Here is a 23226-nt window from a genome sequence, read left to right as displayed (position 1 = left end):
CATCCTGAGTGTTATCCTTCACATGTTCTTCCCCACCACAGGAGCAGGCAGCTCTTGCTGCCCATCATCCCTGTCAGGAGTTTGGAGCAGGGACATGGTGTAGGGTGTTCGGACAAGCAGAGCTACACAGGTTCTGGGACTGCTGGGGACAAAGTCCAGCTGTCTCTCTTACAGTGATACTTCCCCACATCTCTCTCCCAGAAGTTTTCCAGATAAATCTGTATTGTTATATCACATCTCAAAACTACAAGCTATGGGGATCTGAGGAGGCCAATGTCTGAGTAGTGATTCCACATCCAGCTCAAGAGAAAAGCTAATCAACGTCCTTCACCAGAGGTTTTATTGCAGACACGTGGAAAACAACAGCAGAAAAACCAAAGCAAACCATAAGCACTGGCTGTAAGCTTCATCAAGGAGGAACAGCACGAGGGAAGGGAGAGATGCAGCACCAGCCATGTGATTTTCCAGCAAGGGACACCAACCCAACTGAACCATGGAACGGGCAGGGCTCAGCTCATGGCAGCAATGCCACTCCAGCTCCTCCCCTGCAGCACACAGAGCTCTGCAAAAACAAGTGGTGCATGGAAAAACTGGTGGTAACAAAAGAGCTGCCAGCCAGCGTCAGCCTGTCACTGACCCCCTGCAGCCCTTTACAGCTGCTGCTCCAGGACCCTCTGGCCACACAACCCCAAACCTGACCTCTGCACTTTGGACAGAGTGAGCACATGGAGAGCAGCTGACAACAGTGATCCCCACATGTCTGTGATTCCTCAGCAAGGACCCTCATCTTCAAATAACCAGAGCATGCACAAGCCCATGCTCCCAGCCTTTCTGGCTGCCCTTTCTGGCATGGAAACAAAAGACAGGAGCAGTTCAGATGTGCAAGATACCAAAGGGCCCCATAGCAAGGGAGGATTTGTAACCCACCCAAGGACACTGCTGCTCACTCACAATACCAGATTCATCCTACACAAGGACTGGTTTGCACTCTAACAGGAACACAACACAAATCTGCAGAGCAGATGGCAGTGCCAACATCAGGACCAGACCACAGGAGCTCTCCTTTTCAGTGCCCATGAAGCATTCATATAATTCCTGTTGCAAAAGGGGATGCATAGCCCAGGGATCCAGAGCTGAGCCTAACAAAGAGGCCTTGGCTAGGGAAGCTTCCACCTCCTCAGCAGCTCTTTCCACCTCAGCCATTTCCCTTCCAAGCAAGGCTTCCTGGCCCGAGCAAGCACGACGGGTGTTGCAATCCACAGTTCTGTCTGAAGAAATCCAGCCCAGCCCAGCCACAGCAGCAGGCCTGGTCTGGCCTATGTGCCATCCCTGGACACCCACTGTGTCCAGAAGCTCGTGCCCAGTTGGAAGGCATGTTGCTCCTCAGATGTAGATAGCTGTTCTGCTCCCTTTAACATGCAGGACCATGATGGTAACTCAGATGTGCACACACTCATCTCATGGGAGCTTTTCTGAAATAAATGCAGCAGACTCTGGGGAAAATCCTGTCCCTCCCATGGCAAGGGGCTGAGGAGGGTGGATAAAAGGCAACTGTGTGCCTTGTGCATGTGTGGTCTCAGTGTGGGCAGCATTGATCCCACACTCAGCCTTGGGGCAAGGGATGCTCAGGGGTGCTCATCCTGTGCCTCCTGACAAACAGAATTCCAATGGGAAAACACCCATGAGCTCATTGCAGCAACAGGACATGTCCTACAGGCAGTGTTCTACCTGCAATTCCCCATGCAAACACAGGAAAACCACCTGACAGCATCCCTGCCTTTTCCTCAGAAACAGCACGAGGGTCTGCTCATGTTCCCCATGTTGGCACAGAACAGGATTCAGATCCATTACACATTACATTAACCCTACTGGGACATTTCCCACAGCTCACTCAAATGTTTTCAAACCTGCAGGATGAGGTCATTCCAACCTAAATGCATAACCCACTCTCCAAGGTGGTTCACTAGGTATAATTTCCAAGCAAAAGCAAACAAAAGCTAATCTGGTGTGATACCCTGCTCCATCCCCAACATGTTCAAGACTTGGCCAGACAAAGCCATGGCTGAGCTGATCACTCACATGCTGGAGACAGTCCCACTTCAAGCAGGAGGTCAGGCCAGAGCCCTCCAGATACCCTTTCATCCAGTGCTTCCATCATTCTGTGGCAGCAAATGAGAAGAGGCAGAGTAATTACTGCCAGCAAGGAAGGCTTGCATCGAGTTTCTCTGGAGTAATCCTTCTAGATAATATTAAAAGCTTGGTTAGCAGAGATGTCAGCACTGACACAATGAGGGCTAATTCTGTCCTGGCAGGAGTACTGAGTGCCAGGATCTGAGCCCTGATGTACTGCATGGGTCTCAAACAGGGTCAGCACACTGCGTCACTGCCCTTGCACCAATTAACACCCACCACAAGAGAGGCCTTTTTGGAAATTTAACTTCAGCCATGCATTCAAACATAATAGTCTGCAATAATCCAAGAATACAGATTAAAAGCCAGACAGCCAATAGCTCTCAAGACATTAGAAGCAACTAGAAAATTCATTTCCCACTATAAGTCTTTACTCTAGGGAGGTCTCAACAGTACTGCTGCTATTTGGTGTCCTTCCAGTGCTGGGAGAAGGCCAAAAAATGCCGTAGCAGAGACTGAACCACACTAATGGGTGGGTTCAGTCCTTGGGAAGAAGGCAGAGTGTCTACATGAGGTGCAGTCTGGAGGGTGATGGGGAAGCAGCTGCTGGCACTGAGATGAAAGAGGGTTGCTGGTCAGCAGAGGAACTGCCATCAGTGCTGCTCCTTCCAGATGTCCACCCATGGTATCCACACATGACACTGGCCAGCAAAGCTCATTTTCTAAATGTAAAAAGCCCTGTCCAGGTTGCCCCAGAACATAAAAGAAACATAAGACTGCTGCTAGCCAAGTATGCAGACAGAAGGCATCAAACCCATGGAAAGAAGAAGGACACTTTGTGAAGTTATTGGAGTAATATCCATCACAATCCAGAAAAATGCAAAACACTTAAAATACTTAAAAACAAAAAGTCCACAGGATGAATTCACAGGATTGGGACCTTCACTTAGGGAAAAGTGAGGGAGCTCTGTATGGCAGCTCTGCTGGTCTGATTTGTTGCCCTCAGCAGCACAGGGGCAGCACCTCAGCACAAACAGCAACAGGGCATTGGAGGCACATTCCCAGCACCCCCAGCTCATCTCCACTACAAATGCAGAAATGAAAGATAAACATTCCTGGAAGATCACATTACCCAGCATGAAGAGATGACAGCTTGTCAGGAGCAGCACAAACAGGCTGAGCTCAGTGGAAGGAGTCATCATAGGCTGACATCTTCCTATTGGAGAATACTGATACTCCAGCTATTTCTGCTACAGTATTTAATTTTTTTTTTTTTACCTTTTGACAGGCAGAAACAAACAAGCACAAGTGAAATAACATAACAGTAATTGAGATGGACAACAAAACCTGACACTTCGCTAGTTTAGCCTCCCCCATGGGAGGGTAACACAAATGGGGGACACCACAACTAAATGATAAATGCAACAAAAACATGCCCAGACTCTCATTCTTCAAGGGAAAATAAGAGCTGCAAAGGCAGTGTGCTCTGCAGGCTCCATCTCTGTATTTGCTTGTTCTTGAGCAGCTCTTCGTTACTGATGGGTGGGACATTTTAACACCTTAAATGCTATTCCCAGAGAAACTGAACTAATTCCTCATTTTCACAGCACTGAATTCATCTGGTTGGAAGAAAATACCCCGCCCTATTCCTCTGGCCTCCAAACTGCAGCTGGCAGCCTCGGGACACAGGACAGTCCTGGGGAAGAAACACAACTGTTTACTGTGTTTGTCTGTCCCTCCTCCCCCCTTCCCCCGGGCACACAGGAGCTGATCAGCCCCGTGCCATCTCCTGACAGGAGCTGACTTGTTCCAGCTTCATTGCTCACCACAGCTCTGCACTGCAGAGCTCTGCAGACAGATTTGGGCAGAGCACCCAAACATCAAGAAAGAAAAGTCACATCAGGTCAGGAGAGCATCATCCATGCTGGGAGCACTTCCAAGCAAACACCCAAAGCTGCTGCATTAGGAGAAGACAGGCCCCAAATCCAAACTTTGGAATGACTCCACCCAGTTTAATTCCTTGGTCATGCATTCTGCAAGCATTAGCTCTGAGTGGGCTGGGGTTCTAACAGCTCCACACTTGAAGCTTCATGGACAAAACAAGGTTTAGGCAGCACTTTTCAGAGTACAGATCATCACCTCCCACATGTACCCTGCCAGGTCTGGGATGACCATCAGCCAGGCTCCAGGAGGACAGACCCAGCAGGATCCCATCCAGGAGCAGAGTGAAGGGTGAAATGGTTGAGCTGCTACAAAAAATATACAACCTCACTGCCATCCATCAGAGCAACAACTGTTCTACCAGTCCTTTCCATCAAAAAAAGGGACTATTAGCTAGTAAGGGCATGGAACCAAAGCAACTTGTGTTCACAACTATTTTAGCTAAAGAATAAAATAATACCTCATAGAAAGCAGATCTTTAGTGTATGTAGTACATGCATTAGTACACACTCTCAAGTAAGCCAAATGAAGTTTGATAATCTACATACAGGAGTTTTTCACTTTCACGTGCTTGACTTTCTACCTGTGTGAAATTAAACATTGGAAGAAGCTCCTGATAAACTCCCATGGAACAAACATGCTTAAGCGACAGGGAAAAAAATACCAGGAAACCGATGCTGATCTGTAAATTCCACTTTCAATTATTTGTTTCAAAAAGAAAGCTCACAGGAGCGACTGAGAGGAGACTACAGGCACAACATGGCTATGGAGTAGTAAGAGGTTTTAACACATCTTGCCTTATGCATTCCTGTCTTCAAGTTGCATAAAACGCTGATAGATTTAAAGTTTGGGATTTGAAGCTTTCCCCTCCCAGTCTGACTCCATTGTTAATTTTTTTAAGAGATTGGGATCAAGTGGCTCTTTGGCTCCTACTTCTGCAGCCAATAAAAACTCCACCCACCCCCAATCCATTTTTGCATAATTAATGCCTTTGTGATTGGCAAGAAATTATTTTAGGCACAAAGAGGAACTGGCATCAGAAAGGCACCTTCCTACCTTGCCTGTGAGAACAGGTTGTACTTTAAAGCCACTGGCAACAAAAGTTCCCTATGCTGGGAACACCACCCAACACCACCTCAGAACAGCTTAGCTTAACTTTCAATACTCTCAAATGATGGCTGTGATTATTTTGGAAGAGTAACCCAGTTGCCATCAAGAGGAATGGAAACCAGCATCCCTTCTGAGAGTGAGAGCAGAGATTGCTGGGATCCTCTGCAGCAGAACACCACCATCAAGTCTTCCCTGTTCAGAATGTTCTCATGCATTAACAGAAAAAACACCATCAATTCTACATAAATTCCTTTGCTGAAGCCAGCAGCAAAACGTCTGTGGAATTAAGGCAGATGAGAGCCTTCCCTCACTTGGGCTTATCCCAACCCCACACACACTAAAGAGAGAAACAGAGCTCAGGAAAGATGAAATACTTCCTTGCCATCATCTCCCGTTGCTGTCCAAGCAGCAAGCCCCAGCACTTGGGAGCATCCCTGGGTATTGTGTGCTCAGAAAGCTCCTGTTGCAGCACAAAGCCACCCTGAGCTGGCCCTGTCACAGCCTCTGGGGCTCCGTGTGTGCCATGAGGACACCGGGCATGTGACTCGCGTGTTAAAGCTTTCTGGCTCACCAGTCGAAGTTCAGATTCTTTCCCTGCAAAACACACTGCATGATCTCATCTGCAAGCAATCAGCCTGAGAAATCAGCTTGTTAAAGGAAGCTTCTAGGAAAGGAGAGAAGCCTCTGGAGGATTTGGGGGCCTATATGATTTTAACCACTTTGTTAAACCCCAGCTGCTCTTCTCCCCATTGGGGTCAGACAACCAAGAAACCATTTCTCCTCCCACACAACTCCAGACAGGACAGTTAGCCAACACCTAACTGCAGCATCCTATTTGCATTGTCCACAGCCTGAAAACACTCACATTTTCAAGCAAAACTCATCTCAAGCAGGCACTGAAAGAGTGCAAGGACAAACTCAGAGCTGCAAGCTGAGCAGCATCCAGAAAAGCAATTCATTAAACATGCAACAGTGATCATCTCAATGTGTAAACCAGAATATCTTCTGAATTTCTGGATGTGTATTTCAGCATTTCCTCACAGGGACCCAAGACATTCACCAGACGACAGGAATAACCAGTACAGTGTGAGCTCTGCAGAGGAGTAAGGAACAAGCAATAAACTCCCTGGAATGCCAGCTTTGTCCTGAGATTGCTCAAAGTGATGTAACAGAATTTTACCAGAGTTTCTGGAGATGCTGCAGGAGCCCTCCATGCTCCCTGTGCTACAACATGCCCAGGTGGCAACACCTTTTCCTGCCCAGTGAAAGCCCTGAGGAAGCAGCACTGCAGAGTGTAGGACAAAGCACAGCATCAGATTCCCAGCTGCACTCCCAGTTTGGCTCTCCAGGGCCCTGTGGTGAGCAGAATGAGTCCTGTGCTCACACACTCGGTCACATTTGCATCCCCTGAGCTCCCAGAAGCAGGACCACCACTCTCTCACACTCAGCAGGGAGGGAGGGAAGATCAGAGCAGCATCCTGCCTTCTTCACTTCCTTCCAGGCTGTCACACCCTGCCTCAGCTGCTCCCAGCAGCATCTCCCAGGCAACCCTGTTCCAGCTGCCCCTCGCTGGTCATTCAAGTGCTTTGAAAGACTTTCCTTAAAATTCTTGCATAGAAATCACTGTTTAGTGTTCAGCACGAACACAGGAGGAAGGGGGGAAAGCCAGCCTGTGTCTAACAAAGGAGATCTGAAGCACTGAGCCCCTGGCTCTTTGCAGCTGGGGATTATTCCAAGTGAAATGATTATTCACCACTTGCAGCACCTATTTTCAATTCCACTTGCAGAAGTAACTGCTCTGAAACAAGCAGAAGGCAACAAAGATCAGGCAACACATATTTATTAACATGAGAGCAGAGGGAAAAGTTAATCACACTGGGTTCTCCCTCACTTTGCATCCTTACAAAAGCTATATATACATAAAAAAAGCTTTGCATCCTTACAAAAGCTTTATATACATAAAGTAACTTCTGCAAAGAATTTACTTTATATAAGAATTAGGAGCACCTCAGCCTGCAGTTGTTGAAGCCGCTGTGCAAATCAGGGTGAGGGATTTAGCCCTGGACAATGCAGGATCACAGTGATGCTGCAACTTTTTTGGTCAATGGTGGCACCTTCTAGCTCCAAATCACACTGTGAAGCTCACAGCAATTTAAAATAACTGCCTTGAAAAAACTTTATGCTTTCTGTGTCTTTAAGAAATGCATCGCTCTGACTGCAAACATTCAGGCTAAACAAAATGTTATGAGGAAAAAAAAGTCTCCTTCAAGCCTTTTACTCCCCAGCCAAATTTCTAATTTTACCAAATTAAGAGCAGACATTCCCCTCACCCCAACCCCAACCTGATGTCCACTACTAAAATCAAGGTACAGGACAACTGCCCCCAATTCCTAGAAAACCACAGCTCAGAAAATCCAAAGTATAAAGGGAGGGGGGTAATACTGAAGGGCTCAGCTGCTCACTCCTCTGGTGCAGCTCCTCAACCAAATCATGAAAGAAGAAGAAAAAGGAGACTTTCCAGCTCAAGTTCCAAGTCCTTTTTAAAAATCAGTTTATAACCACTAAAATAAACACAGTAAGAACAACTGTGCAGTAACTGGGAACCTGCAAAAACAGCTGCAGTTTAAGAGCAGTTTAGGCAAAGTCTGGCAAACACCAGCAGATACAACAGCCCAGGAGGATGGCAGCACACTGGGGGATGAAACAGGGAATTTCACCCACAAGCTCATGGAGGAACTGCACAAAGTTCACCCACACTGGGCAGAATCAGCTATTCTGTGCTGTTTACTGCCATGGTGAGCATTTGCTCCCTCTTAGAACTGCCTCTCTCCCAAATTCCAACCTCCTCCTGGCTTCTCCCCTATGCCCCACCTGCCCTGTGCTGCCTCAGCCCAGCCAGGAGTTTCCTTAAACACCTGACACTTGGGCAGGCACACTGCTGTCCTGTGACCCAAAAACCTTCTGCTGTCCTGTGATCCAAAAAACCTTCTGCTGGCCGCCCCAAAAAACCTTCTGCTGGCCACCCCAGGGCGCAGACCCCCACTGCACCCAACCTCCCCAGGAAACAGCCACCCTGAAGGGAAGGAAGGGCAAGACACCTGGAACAAGCAGACTTCTCCAAGACACCATGGCTTGGATATTCTAAGTCACTTTAGGACATCTCCAGAACAGCAACCACAGCAGATGGTGCAGAAGGACAGCACCAAGCAGCACCTCTGAAGGAAATCCATCCAGAGCCCTATGACATCTCACCTTTGAGCTCCCCAGCAGAACTCCCCAGGATTTGGGCATTCTGACTTTCTTTAGAACTGGAGATCCAAGTCCCCACTCGGTGTTATCCGAGGAGCCACATGCTTTGAACATCCTCCTTTGCTGCAGAGCTGACAGTTTTCAATTACAGCCAGTTGGAGTTGTTCTTGGCTCTCCATCCCTCACCACAGACCTGTGCTCTCCATGGCCGGGCTTCTCAGTGTGCACATAAAGCAAATTCAGGAAAGATGCAGCAAATAAAAGCCTTCCTGGACACTGACTGGAATTGGAAAGGCAAAAACTCCTACGACAGGAAAGGAGACAGCTCTGGGGAAGGAGGAGATGACCTGGGCCATTTCCAGGGGAGGAAAAGCACAGGGAGCCTCAGGTCTCACTCTTGGAAGTTTTGAAGTTTTTAAGTTAAGTGGGACATGGGGTAAAGCTTCTAATGTACACTAGATATGGGAAATCAGGTTTTTTGAAATGAGGGTGGGGAAGCCCTGGTTGCCCAGAGAAGCTGTGGCTGCCCCACCCCTAGAATTGTCCAAGGCCAGGTTGGATGGGGCTTGGAGCAACCTGGGACTGTTGAATATATTCCTACTCACTGCAGGAGGGTTGGACTAGAAGAGCTTCAAAGATCCTTTCCAACTCAAACTCAGTGGTTCTAAGATGCTGTAAATGTCAGCCTGCAGCTTGTGACCATCAGAAGGATAGAAATCAGCAGCAAAAGAAAGCTCACACCACCTGATACCTGCCCAGGGGACAAGCACACACCTGGATAATAGATTTAGGGCTTCTTAAAATACAATTACTTTCCTAATTATACACCAGAGGCCAGAACCCACAGGCTGAGCAAGCCATGAGCAGCACAGCAGTTAATTCACAGAGAGCTCCTCTTGATTTCCACAGCCCACATTACCCAGACATCAGACTGAATGGACATCGGAGCCTTTCTAATTTTATAGTCCACAGAGACAAGGCAGGGACGGCTGATGGAAGAGCAGCAAGGCCTCTGCCCACACACACCACTGCTGCTGGCTCCGCAACTGCAGAGCTGCTTCTACTTTTTTTTTTAAAGATTTTTTTTTTTTAATGGAGTCAGCTGAAGAGAAAATGAAGAGCTCGGCATTTTAAACCAAAGCATTTCAAAATGCTTGTTTATCTTTCAGCCTCAAAAGAAGAGAAATAAAGTGAAACAAAATCTCAGTCATTCCCTCTTAAGTTTTCCTCTCTGCCTCCAACAAAGCACAGTGCCCTGAGCTCCACTTGATCACTTTTTCTTTTCTTTCCCCTTTGGCTTACAACATTTCAATTAGAGAAGCTGACACAAAACAGTCCCAGATTCTCATATTTTATCTTTTCCCCATCTTACGTCTCCATTAAAGAGCATTTAGAAGGCAGGGCTGCCAAAGGAGCAGCACATCCCACACAAAAAAATGGATGGGGAAACACACCAACGAACAAGCAGTAGCATAAACCAACAAAAGGCTACAATAAAGTTTTTAAACCAAAGTTTCCACACAGAGGTCTGCTTAAGGAATAGAAAAATGGAAAGCTCTTTTTCTAACACGGAGTAAACCCCAGGCAAACGAGCCATGAGGCAGCACGAGTGCCCAACTCGCAAAGTTGTGAGGAAGAGGCAGATCGCGGGACCCGAGCCGAACAAACCCGCCCGCACCGCGGTTCCATCGCACCGCGCACGGCCCCAGCACCGCCGGCGGGGCAGCGGAACCGGCCCGGGCGCGGCTCCGGCTGCGGGACCCGAGAGCACCGGCGGGAAGGGCCGCAGCGGGCCGGGGGACCCGCACCCCGCCGGGAACCCCCGGCCGGGGCGGAGAGGCCGAACAAAGCCCCGGCTCTCGCTTTTCTTCGCGGGGCTCCCGGGCACATCCCCGCCTGAGCCCCGCGCGGTCTCGGGCAGCGCCCCCACAGCTTCGGGGGCTCCGCGGGGACCGAGCCCGGCGCGACCGCCCACAGCCCGGGGCACCCGGGGAGCCCGGCCCGGCCCCTCCCGGCCCTGCGGGGGCACCGCCCCGGCACCCACCGAGCCCCGCAGCGGCTCCGCGGTACCCTCGGCACACCGGGAGCGCCGCGGGGCTCCAGCGAGCGGCGCCCCGGGGGCGGCCCCGCGCTCCGACCGCGGCGGGACCGCAGCGGCCGCGCCGCCCCCGCTCCGTCCCGCGGGGAGCCGGGCCGGGAGCCGCGCTGGGAGCCGGGCAGGGCGGGGCGGCCCCAGCGCTTACCTGGGGCAGGGCAGGCCGGGCGGCGGCGGCGCGGGCTCGCGGCCCCTTCCGGCGGGCGGGCGGGCGGGGGCGGCCGCGGGCGCCGCGCTCTTAAAGCGGCCGCGCCGGGCCGGGGCCGCCGGGAGGCGTCGCTACGGCAACGGGACAGCGGGGCGGGAGCGCGGCGGGGCCGGGCCGGGCACCCGCCGGTGCCTTGGGCCTTGGAGCTCTTCCGTGTGCCCCGAGCGCCGGGCTGGGCACCCGTGTGTGTCCTTGTGCATCAGAGTCCTTTCATCTCCCCTGTGCATCAGAGTCCTTCCATGTCCCCCGAGTGCCAGGACTGTGAGCTACCAGCACTGCCACCCATGTGCCCTGTGCTGCAGGACTGAGCATCCATGTCCCTTGTGCCCCAGAGTCCTTCCATGTCCCTGTGCTCCAGGGCTGTGCAGCCGTGTCCCCTGTGCCCCACAGTCCTTTCAGGTCACCCAAGCACTGGGGCTGTGCATCCGTGCCCCTTGTGCATCACAGTCCCTCCATGTGCCCTGTGCATCATGGCTATGCACTCACGCCCCCATGCACCCTGTGGGATGGCTGTCCCCCCGTGTGCCTCACTGTCCCCCCCGTGTGCCTCACTGTCCCCTCATGTGCCTCACAGCTCCTCCATGTCCCCCTCCATGTGCCTCACAGCCTCTCTGCATCCCCTGTGCCTCAGGGCTGAGCCGTGTCCCCCTGTGCCTCATGGTGCCTCCGTGTGATCTGCGTGAGGTGGTTTAGTGCTGCAGGGGGACACTGGTACTGCTGGGTGCACAGTTGGGCTGGATGTTATCGAGGGTCTTTTCCATCCTTGATGATTCCATGTCCCTGTGTGCCTAAGGAGGTGTGCCCCCATATGCCTTGGGGCTGAACCACGTCCCTGTGTGCTCACAGCCCTGCTACCCCCACGTTTGTCAGGGTCCCTCCACGTCCCCATGTGCCTCACCACCACTCTGCGTCCCCATCTTTTTCAGGGTCCCTCCATGTCCCTGTGTGCCTCACTGCCACTCTGTGTCCCCACATTTCCCATGGCCCTGCTGTGTCCCAGGTGCCTCAGGGCTGATCTGTGACCCCTGTGTGCCTCCATGTTCCCAGGTGACCCCCCCGTCCCAGGGCTGTGCCATGTCCCCTGTCCCCCTCCATGGCCCTGCCACATTCCCAGTTTATCTCCTGTGTTTTACAGCCCTGCCATGTCTCCCTATTCCCCCTTACACCTCAGGTCACTGCCATGTCCCTGAGTCCCCCTTGCCACCCAGCCCAGGTGACCACCACATCCACATCACCAAAGCCATGGTGGCTCTTGGTGTTGGTGGCCACCACTGGCACATGCTGGTGGGGGCCCCTGAGGATGCCCAGGGGCTCCATTACAGCAGCCTCTCATCAAATTACGGGGTTCCATCCTCTTTCTCTGCTGCTGCCAGTGGAGATGGGCCCTTCTCTGGGGCTGTCCAGACACGTGGCCAAGAACAAACCAAAGAGAGCAGAAGCAGAGGGAAATTCTCCCAAGGAGGAGAAAGGGAAGGAAAGAAATTCCAGTTACCAGGGAATAGATGTGCTCAGAGGTTTCCAGTATACCAGGTGAAAACAGAGCTAAAACATTAGGCCAGCAACCAGCTGGATGGAGCTACACACCCTCTGGGTGTAGAGTAGGTGGACTTTCTGAAGGTACTATTTGATAGCAAATAACATTAAAGAACATTGTTTTGCTCCTGGAAGCAGAAACCCTGGGTGTTCAGGTAATCTTGTGGTCATAACAACCAAACTTTCTGTCTCCCATAAAGAATTTAAACTCCTTTTTTGCTATGTAAGTGTTCACAAACCAATTTTCAATACCATGGCTTTTAAGTCAGTCAAGTGGCTCTTTGCTGCTACGAGGCAAAGAGAGGCACAGCCCCTGCAATGTCTTCACTGGGTTGCTCATTGATTTATTGCATTCTTATCGTTTCCCCTGGCTGTTGTCTCCTCTCTAAGCCCTAATTACAGCAGCATTTTCAGCCTCCCCTTTCAGACAGCCAGCTGTGCAATGGAGTAGAGCAGCATGGTGAGGCAAAGCAATGAAAAACCACTTTATATGTTTTCCATGATGCTCCTGAGACATCACCAGTGCAGCTGGGAGTGAGCCAGGGGGTGAAACACACTCCTGAAGAAAGCAGCTGTGTTTATAATTCCCATGGCACACCCCCACAGGGAGCAGCTCTGGTGCCCTTGTGTGGCAGGAGGGGAAGGGGCCCAGCTCCTGCATTTGATGGAGAGTCAAGAAGCTGCCTCAGAGCTTCCTCTGCTAATGAGGGTGTGAAAAATCTTCTCACATCTCACTGGGAAAAACTACTGAGCAGCTCCAGGGGCAGTCTGGATGGGCATGGGGGCAGTCAGGGGTTCATGTTGTAGGATTAGGGAAATATGGAGCAAGGTGCCCCTTTAGGAGCATCTCTGGGCTGCTGCATAGATCATACAATCATTCAGGGTGGAAAACCCCTCCAAGATCAACCATTAACCCAGCACCACTGTGCTCACCACTAAACTATGTCCCCAAGTGCCACACCTACACATTTTTTGAATAAGGATGGTGACATCAGCTCTGGGCAACAAGTTTGAATCCCTCATCATCCTTTCAGAGAAGAAGAAATTTTTCCTGATATCAAATCTAAGCCAATATTAGGATCTCCAGTGTAGGACACATCTTTAGTACTAGGTTAAGCCACTCCTAGGGACACTGCTGGGTCACAAAGGGAATGGCAATCTCTCAGAATGGTCTGGCCTGGCTTTGGGGTATTGCTTCCCTCACCCTCCCCAGGGATGGTTCCAGGTGAGAATGTCCCACAGTTGCTCCCAGCACACATCTGTATGCTGTTATGCTGTTTGCTTAAAGTCCAAGGGATTATAGCAGCAGGGATTTGTGCTGGAGCCAAGGTCTCTGTGCCCAGGGCTGGGGGGCTCTGGGGTGGCAGCATGGAGGGTCTGAGATGGCCTAAGGAGACTTGGGTATGGAAAGAGGTTGGAGGGAGGGGTTATGTGAGGAAAGAAGAGGCTGTGGCACCGATTGGAAAGGCTCTGGAGCACAAAACAGGGAACTGGGAGCTCTGGAGAGGAAGGAGGAAGGAAAGAAACAAGTTTTGAGCCAATGTGGGAGTGAAGGCCAGTGGGGTCCAAAGGGCTTCCCCCACAGAGAAGGCACAGGAGCCACAAGCCTTGAGCAGGGCTGGGAGCGAGTCCTGGCGTGTCCCTGCTACAGACCCTGTTTGGATACAGGGCTCTGCCATCCAGGGTGTAGCACAGATGCCTCATCCTTCCAGGGCATCCCATGGCTCCCAAAGCCATCCTGGGGCTGCCTCAGCCCCTGCGCACTCAGCTGGAGCTGGGAAATGTCTCTGAATGGCCCCAGTGGTGCACAGGCCTGGGAGAAGGTACAGCAGGGCTGGGCTGGACAGGGCTGGGCCGGGCTGGACAGGGCTGGGCTGGGCTGGGCCGGGCTGGGCTGGGCTGGACAGGGCTGGGCTGGGCTGGGCTGGACAGGGCTGGGCTGGGCTGGACAGGGCTGGGCAGGGCTGGACAGGGCTGGGCTGGGCTGGGCTGGGCTGGGCTGGGCTGAGCTGGACAGGGTGGGCTGGGCTGGGCTGGGCTGGGCTGAGCTGGACAGGGCAGGGCTGGACAGGGCTGGGCTGGTCTGGGCTGGACAGGGCTGGGCTGGACTGGGCTGGGCTGGGCTGGACAGGGCTGCACAGGGCTGGGCTGGGCTGGGCTGGGCTGGGCAGGGCTGGACAGGGCTGGGCTGGGCTGGGCCGGGCTGGTCTGGACAGGGCTGGACAGGGCTGGGCTGGGCAGGGCTGGACAGGGCTGGGCTGGGCTGGACAGGGCTGGGCAGGGCTGGGCTGGGCTGGGCTGGACAGGGCTGGGCTGGGCCGGGCTGGGCTGGGCTGGGCCGGGCTGGGCTGGGCTGGGCTGGGCAGGGCTGGGCTGGGCTGGGCTGGGCTGGGCTGGACAGGGCTGGACAGGGCTGGACAGGGCTGGGCTGGGCTGGACAGGGCTGGGCTGGGCAGGGCTGGACAGGGCTGGGCCGGGCTGGGCTGGGCTGGGCCGGGCTGGGCCGGGCCGGGTTGGGCTGGACAGGGCTGGGCTGGGCTGGGCTGGGCTGGGCTGGGCTGGGCTGGGCTGGGCTGGGCCGGGCTGGGCCGGGCTGGGCCGGGCTGGGCTGGGCCGGGCTGGGCTGGGCAGGGCTGGACAGGGCTGGGCTGGGCCGGGCTGGGCTGGGCCGGGCCGGGTTGGACAGGGCTGGGCTGGACAGGGCTGGACAGGGCTGGGCTGGGCTGGGCTGGGCTGGGCCGGGCTGGGCTGGGCCGGGCCGGGTTGGACAGGGCTGGACAGGGCTGGACAGGGCTCACTGCCAGCACAGAGCTGTGGACAGGGATGTGAGCTCCCAGCAGTTCCTTCATTCCTGCACTCACCTGAGCTGTCCTGGCCCTGCTGCACCGTGCCAAAAGCAAATCTTGTGGCAAACAGGGATGTAACAGCCAGGAGGAGGGGCTGGCCATGACAGGAACCACCAGACTTCATGCAATAGACTGATTGTAAATGTGCCATTTTTATCGAGTTCATCCAAGTTCCCAGGTCTGAAATGGATTTTTGGAGGTTGTGTTCAGCTCTCAGTGTCTGGCAGCTGGTGAAGGCAGCCTGTGCTTTACCATCTCACCCTGTTTGAACAATAAAACCTCCTACCTATAGAACCCAGGGATGGGGGATGTTCTGTTTAAGGGATCTGTGTCTATTCTGCTGAGTTATGCCCCAGCACACTCATTTATTTTGACAGATTCTGGTTTCCTCTGCAGCATCCTCAGCAATGCTTTGTACCTGAGCCGTGGCAGTTCAGATTCGGTGTCTGGAGCACTGCAGGGCACTGCCTGCCCGTCCTGCTCAGCTCTGTCTCTGCTGCCCTCTCGTGATGCCTCTGCATGTGCTGGCCTTGGGGGAAGACCTTGCCTCCCCCATCGACTCTGAAAGACCTCAACACCAGCACCATTGTTAAAAGTTCTTCCGATTTCCAACAGCATTTATATATTCTGAATTTTACAAAACTTCACAATCTTTCCTTGTGTTTGTGTGTTCTCCCCTCGTTACACAAAGGAGATCCTCTGAAGGGCTCATCCTGAATCACCACTTGCAGAAGTTGTGTACCAGCTGCTCCTTAATCCAGACAGTGCCTTGGCTTTTATTTTTTTTTTCCCAGTAGAATTTTTGGGGGTTTGGGGTTTGGTTTTTTTTGGTTGTGGGTTGTTGGTTTTTTTAGTGTGTTTTTTTGGGGGTTTTTTTGTTTTGTTTTGGTTTTTTTTTTGTTTGTTTGTTTGGGTTTTTTTTGGGGGGGGGATTTTGTTTGTTTTGTTTTGGGGGTTTTTGGGAGTTTTTTGGGGTTTTGTTTTGTTTTTTGGGGTTTTTTTTCCTTTGGTTTTGGTTTTGTTGTTGTTGTTGTTGTTTTGGTTTTTTGGTTTTTGGTTTGGTTTGGGTTTTTTTAGGCAATCAGGTCTCTGTGTTCACCATGGGCTGCAGCAGCTCCCTGCTCTCTGCCTTGGTCTGCAGTGCTGCACTCAGCTTTGCCACCCCTGCCTGTGCCACCATCTTCCTCCATCCCTGGCTCACACCTGCCTGCTGTGGGGCACCACAAAACCTCTGAGTCCTGGTCTTATCCAGACCTGAGGAAATAACTGCTTGTTCCCAAGAAAACACCTGCTCTCTGGGACACAGCTCAGTGAACAGCTGTGTGGGGCTCACCAGCTCTGTCACCATGTGGCATGGAGTCAATTGGAATTAAGTCCCAGGCAAGTGTAAGAGATTGGCCAAGGAGGTGGTGAGATTTCATGCTTGGGGATTTTAAAAGCTGGGCTGGACACAGCTCTGAGCAACCTGGCACAGGTTTGGAGCTGTTCTGCAGAGTGGATGGCTGGGCTGGAGAGCTGGAGGGCAAAGCTTGGGCTGCACAGACATAACCTGGTGTTTTGGGGATGACTTCATGGGGGAAGCCCTGATACATGACAGACATGGGTCTGGCATGGCTTGGAGAAGGGCTTTCATGTGCCTTTCCCCAGGCAGCCTCTTCCAGGAGCCTGGGCTGGGAAAATCCCAGGAGGCCTCACTCAGCCTTTGCTCAGGGTGCCTAAATTAAGGCAGCTGAATCCCAGCCCCAGGGGCTGGCTGATAACACAGCCCAGCAAGCTCAGGAAGCTGAAATTACCATCCCCTGGAAATCCTGCACTCTGCATTTCCTGCAAGGAGCCCCGAGGAGCAGCTCCTGAGCCAGATTTCTTCATTCCTGGCTCCCTTTCTTTCTTTTCCTTCCCAGATTTCTTCACTCCTGAGGCAGCTGCCCCAGCCTGAGGTGCCCTTGCTGTGCAGCCCCCACACATCATCCCTGTCTCCCAAAAACCCCACACCTGCACTGTGTGCCCCTGGAGCTGGGGCAATCCCGTGTTTTGTGCACAGAACCACCCAGAACCCCCTGCCCAGCACAGGAATAAATGGTGGAACTGGGTGAGAAGGACAACTGGCCATTTCTAGTTCAACCACCCCTCAATCAACCCTTTTTCTCAGCATGTCCCAGGGTTTTAGGGATCTCCCAGGTTTCTCCCAAGAAGATTTCCCAGTGTTGAGGTTCATCTGCTGCCCCATCTCCCCAGCTAGAGCCATATTAGCCAACCCAGGCTGATGGACCTCTCCCAGTGACTAAATCAATGCCCAGGCAATGCCATGGCTCCCACCCCACTGTCCTTGCTGCTTGGACAGATTTATTTCCCTAGTATGGCTGGAAAATCTTAATTTTAAAATCTAAATTGTAAAACACGCTGTGAAAATCAGAATTCAGCAATTTATTCTTAGTGTTACCAAGGCAGAGCATTGCTCAGGAGCTTTGAAAATCTCGATTTTAAAATCTAGATTGTAAAAAACACTGTGAAAATCAGAATTCAGCAGTTTATTCTTAGTGTTACGGAGGCAGACCAGCATGGAGGAGCTTTGAAAATCTCGATTTTAAAATCTAGATTGTGAAAATCAGAATTCAGCAGTTTATTCTTAGTGTTACCAAGGCAGAACAGTGCAGGGGAGCTTTGCTCTCTGGTCACTTTGAGAGCTCAGCTACTCTATTTTAACTCCTGAGAGCTGACACCAAATTACAACATGAGAATACAGCACTGAGACAGGTCATGCAGCAGTGACAGGCAGGTCAGCACAGCCCAAACCCAGCCAGGAGGGTAACTCTAATTCTGCAGCCTTTTGCTGCAGCTGCTGGAAACCACAGTCTCTAATCACAGTCACCACCAAATCAGCAGGAAAAACCACCCAGCTCTTGCTGCTGGGCTTTCATCCACACCTCTGGTGGCCACTGCTGGCCCATGGCACCGAGCAGAGTCACAGTGTCCCTGGGGAGGGCTGCAGGAACCCAGAGGTGATGTGCAGGAGCCTGAAGCTGATGTGCAAGAGCCCCCAGGTGATGTGCAGGAGCTCAGAGATGATGTGCAGGAGTCACAGATGATGTGCAGGAGTCACAGATGATGTGCAGGAGCTCAGAGATGATGTGCAGGAGTCACAGGTGATGTGCAGGAGTCACAGATGATGTGCAGGGCCAGGGCAGCTCAGAGCTGTGCCTGGGAGGAGCCGGCCCTGCAGGCAGTGTTGGGATGGCTCCAGGTTTGCTGTGGCACAGCAGCCGTGCCTGGAGCTGCAGGGGAGATGGTTCCTGCTGTAGCTGGGTGCTGAGATGGTTCCTGCAGGAGCTGGGTGCTCTCTGGGATGGTTCCTGCAGGAGCTGGGTGCTCTCTGAGATGGTTCCTGCAGGAGCTGGGTGCTCTCTGAGGTGGTTCCTGCAGGAGCTGGGTGCTGAGATGGTTCCTGCAGGAGCTGGGTGCTCTCTGAGGTGGTTCCTGCAGGAGCTGGGTGCTCTCTGGGATGGTTCCTGCAGGAGCTGGGTGCTCTCTGAGGTGGTTCCTGCAGGAGCCCAGTGCTCTCTGAGGTGGTTCCTGCTGGAGCTGGGTGCTCTCTGGAGCGGTTCTGTGCCAGCCCAGCAGCTCTCTGAGGTGATGCTGCTGCTGCTGCTGCTGCACAGGGCAGCTTCTCAGCAGGGCTCTGTCCCCCAGCCAGCCTCTCCTGCTCAGGAGCCTCAATTAACACCTGGATGAGGATGATGCCAGCACAGAGGAGCAGCCACCTCTTGACTGGATCTTTCTTCTGACGTGGCAAGTATTTCCTCACGTGGGCTGGGTACAGCACCTTCCTGGCTTTCCTGCGCTTTGTTGAGAGGCCTGAAGGTCTCCTGACAGCCTGGGCAGCAAACACTGCCCCAGACAGATTTTCTGAATTGTTTTTCAGCAGATCTGTGCTGGAGAAAATGTTTTCTCTGGTGTAAGGCAGCATGTCCTTAGCAGTCTGCAGGTGTAGCTCTGAGAGACGGGAGAACTCTGGAAATAACTCAAAGAGTTTTTAAATGCAAAAAGCAGATTGCTGAAATAATATTAAGAAATATTAATAATAACACCAGAGTTTTTATTCACTCTCATTAAAGCAAAAAATGCAGAGCCCCAGAGCTGAACTCTTGGAGTGATTTATGCATCTTTCTAGGGAGCTCCTGTTTGACTCTCCCCCTGCTCTACCTGTGCTATAAATACTCCCTTTGAAGAGTGAAGTGCAGATGGGAGGAGCTCAGCGGGCTCGGAAATCACTCTGGAATGTGTGTACCCCAGCAGCCCCTATCTGCCCAGCATCTGCCCAGGGGCACTCTGCTAACAGCACTGCAAGGGCACAGCCAAGTTTTTTCCTCCCCAGTTCTGCTCTCCTCTGTTACCACTGTCTACCACAAGGCTTTGCCTCGAGATGTTTCAGTGCTTTTGGGAGTGTGTCCTTCATTGAAATTCACATATTTGCTGTAAAGAACAGAATCTGAGGGTGGCGGTGCTGTCCCTGCCTTCCCACCCCATCCACCAGCAACCCTGGCCTTGAGCTGGAGGGATGGAGAGGGGAGACTGCAGCTTCTGTTCTGACCCTGTGCAATCTCAGCACTCTGCCCCAGAAAAATGAGCAACCTCAGCACTTGCTCTGGCAAGCTCCAGCTCAGATATGCCCAGAAAAGGAAAAAACCAGCACTCATGTTCAGATTCTTTGTGCCTTACAATGACTAAACAGAGCCTGAAAGGGCTGAGTGCCCACAAACCTGCTGGAAAGGGCAACAGATCTCTCAGGTCTTTGTCATGAGTTTGGTAGATTCAGCTGCAAAATTCCTGTGTCTTGGTCATTGTGGGCCACCTTGAGAGGAGGGAATGAAAGATTTCTGTAAAAAAACCCTGGGCAGCCATCTATGGATGGCTACTGCAAAATCAAACAACAGAATCATAAAATCCTAGAATGGTTTGGGTTGGAAGGGGCCTTAAAGATCATCTGGTTCCAACCCCACTGCCATGGGCAGAGACACCTTCCACCAGATCAGATTAATACAACTTGATCATTCCCAAGTCTTTTTAGGCAGCCTTTAGCCACCACAAAGCAGCAAAGGGCAAAAATTCCAATTTTAAAACTAGCTTTTGACAATTTAACAACTATTCTTTGACATCTCCTCTTGCCCTTTGGGCTCCCTAACATTTCTTGCTTTCTGCTTCTGGGAAGACCAAAGTGATGCTGGCTTTGAGTCACAAAGCCCCAGTGCCCTGTGCTCCCAGCACTGTAAATCACCACTCTGTCACCTGCAGCAGAACTCTCACTCTTCAGGCTTATTCCATGGAAACTCAGGCCAAAATGAAATAACACTGTGACTGCAGTACACGGGATCCCTTTTGTAGGATTGTGCCACCCAGCACATCCAAGGTGATGGGACATTAATTCCATGTGGTAGCACTGCTGGTGGCTTTTGCCATCACCCCCAGTCCCCACTCAATCCTGGAGCTGGAGCCTGGGGCTCCCCTCAGGGCACTTGCTGCTGAAAAATCCTTCCTGAGGGCTCTCCCTGGTGCTGCCCAGGTGAGTGCTCAACCCTGAGCCAAGCCAGGGCTCACAGACAGCTCTCCAGTGGCTTTGGGTAATCTTTTACCCCCTCTCCTCGACAAAGCAAAGTCCAGAGGGCTGGGAGAAAACAACTACTGCTTCCAAAATCCCCCAGTCATAGCAAGGCAGCTCCTAAGATGTAAAAGATTGGCCCAGGCAGCCTCAGGGGTCACAGTCTGCTTGGAGTGGGGTGCAATGGGGGTCTCCTCCCTCAACCCTGGTGACAAACCCTGCTCTCATGACCATGGCACTGCCCACCCCTGTCTGGACTGGTGAAACTTTGTCAGGCAGCACCAGGGCACACCAGGGGTTTAGAAGAAGCTCACAATGAAGGAATAACTCATGTGGATTGCTGCTGCTGTGCCTGTGGTGCCTGAGCCCTCAGACCCACCCTGGGCCCAGCACTGAGTGAGTCAGGCTGGGGATTGGTCACATCCTCCCAGACCATGGGGTTTTAGGCCAGGAGAAAGTGCCACAGGCACTGCCCCAAATGCTCACCTGGGGGCTGGGTGGATGTTAAAGACAAAACCCAAAGGTTTGGTCTTACACTCATCTCTCTTTATTTCAACCAGGATCATATCCAAGGAGGAAGAGAGATCAAATCAGCTTCTTCAGCTGTCCCATCACCTGGGCTGTGTCACCCTGGTGCTGTCACCAGGCAGCTCCTGAAGCACCCAGGGGGTGCCTCCAGCTCTGGCCCCAGTGGCATCAGCTGCTGTTCATCACGTAGAGGTTTCCAGTGAAGTTCCACCCCTCTCCCAGCATTGCCCAACTCCCAGCTGGAGGGAGGCAAGTACAGACCCAGCCTCAGAGGGAGCCCCAGGAAGAGGGGGGTGACCTGTAGGGACAAATCCTGTTCCTATTTCCACCCCCTGTTACCCACTCCTGCCATGCCAGTGTAACACAGGGATGTATTTATAACTCCCAGCTGAGCTTGTCCAAGCAGGTCACTGCATCCTCCTCAGGTGAGGAGATGAATCAGCCCTGCAAGCAGCAGATCTGCCCACCAGGAGCAAGAAGAAACAAAAACACCTGTTGAGCTGGATGCAAAGCATTGAATTTCATCCACCCTTTCTCACCCAGAGACCTCAGTGCTTTTCACTGAGCACCAAAGACAAAAACAGAGCTGTGGCTGCATTGGGAGCAGCACTCAGAGCTGGGAGTGCTGGGTGTTTGGCAGAAGGAAGCAGCAAGGAGTGCCTTTTGCAGCTGGAAGTGACAGAGGCCACGCACAGATGGAGCTGAGGACACCAGGTCACGTCAGGCCAGGGAGTTCTGCAATTCTCAGCACCGTGTTCTGACCTCCAGCCTCCCAGGAATGCAGAGCTGTTTGTGCTGTCTGTGCTGCAGGATCTGCAGGGAGGGGCAGAAATGCTCATTCCATCATCCAGAGCAGCTGGAGCACACCCAAGGCACTTCTTCACTTGGACAGAGCAGCAACAACCTTGAAGCCAAGGAGCAGCTTGGCCTGGAAGGAAAAGCTCAGAGGTGACTTTCCAAGGCACCCAGGAAGGTGCAGACCCTCAGAGAAGGCAGAGCAAGGCTCAGGACCTTGATCCCACATGAAATCATCTCAGGAAGAGCTGGGCTGTTGGTTTGATGTGTGAGGAAAAGCACAGGATAAAAACACCAGGTGGTGCCAGCTGAGAGGGCACAAACTCCTGCAGCCCCAGCTTTGGAGAGCCTGGCATGGCTGGGTGGGAATGCAGCACAGGAGTCCCTGCTTTCAGCCTGGAAACCATGATTTCTGGGAATGTCTTTTTGCAGGATTTTGAATTTTTTTAACTTTTTTTTTTTTCTCTCAGAACAGGGAAGATACCACATGGGTCTGGTTTGAGTGAGAGCATTTGGACAGTGAGGCACATTTGATAGGAGCAGGGGAGGGGCAAAGGTAAAGGTGAAAACAGAAGGTTTGGCTGCAATCAATGCTTTACATTCTTTCACACATCTCTTGCTGCCCACAAAAATGTCCACTCACCTCAGGGGAGGTTTTCCAGGTGGTCTTTTCCCAGGCCTGGCTTCCTGGACAGGCTTTTTGCAGGAGGCAGGGATGGGGAAATCCCAGGCAGACTTACTCAGGCTTCCTCAGGTTACCAAAATTAGAGCAGCTGAATTCCAGCCTGAGGGATCAACTGATAAGACATCACAGGAAGCACCAAACTCAAATCATCATCCACGGAAGATCCTGGACTGTTTGTGTCCTGCAGGGAGCTGTGAGGGCTCTGCTGTGACCTCCAGAGCTGATGTCACACCCCAGACTGCCCAGAGAGAGACCACCAGCCCCACATCTGCAACTGGAGAACACAAACTGTGCTGGGAGGGCTGCTCCTCCTGCAGGCACTTCCTGGGGGTGGCTCCAAGCCCCCTGAGGCAGCTCTGGATACAGACCCTAAAATAACACCTAATATACACCAATAAACTGAATTGATGAGGGGAAAGTGTCAAGGGGAAGTAAAGGACTTTCCAGATTAGTTCATGACATCATGAATCTGCACTCTCTGGTTTCAGTGCTGGCTGCTTTCCCTCTCACCCA

General features: G+C 52.3%; 1 protein-coding gene across 2 annotated transcripts in view; it reads right to left on the bottom strand.

Moving 5' to 3' along the window:
* Positions 1 to 10735, bottom strand: part of LOC136564702 (discoidin domain-containing receptor 2-like) — a 64467-nt gene extending 53732 nt beyond the window's left edge. For both annotated transcript variants that reach the window (XM_066562925.1, XM_066562923.1), the window contains exon 1: positions 10674 to 10735. The gene's annotated coding sequence lies outside the window, so the exon portion shown is untranslated. The remainder of the gene's footprint in view (positions 1 to 10673) is intronic.
* Between the last annotated feature and the right edge of the window lie 12491 nt (positions 10736 to 23226).

The sequence above is a fragment of the Molothrus aeneus genome, chromosome 19 (assembly GCF_037042795.1).
Source record: "Molothrus aeneus isolate 106 chromosome 19, BPBGC_Maene_1.0, whole genome shotgun sequence".
In the NCBI taxonomy this organism is placed as follows: Eukaryota; Metazoa; Chordata; class Aves; order Passeriformes; family Icteridae; genus Molothrus; species Molothrus aeneus.
Note: the sequence above shows the minus strand (reverse complement) of the source record. Positions and strands in the feature narration are given on the sequence as shown.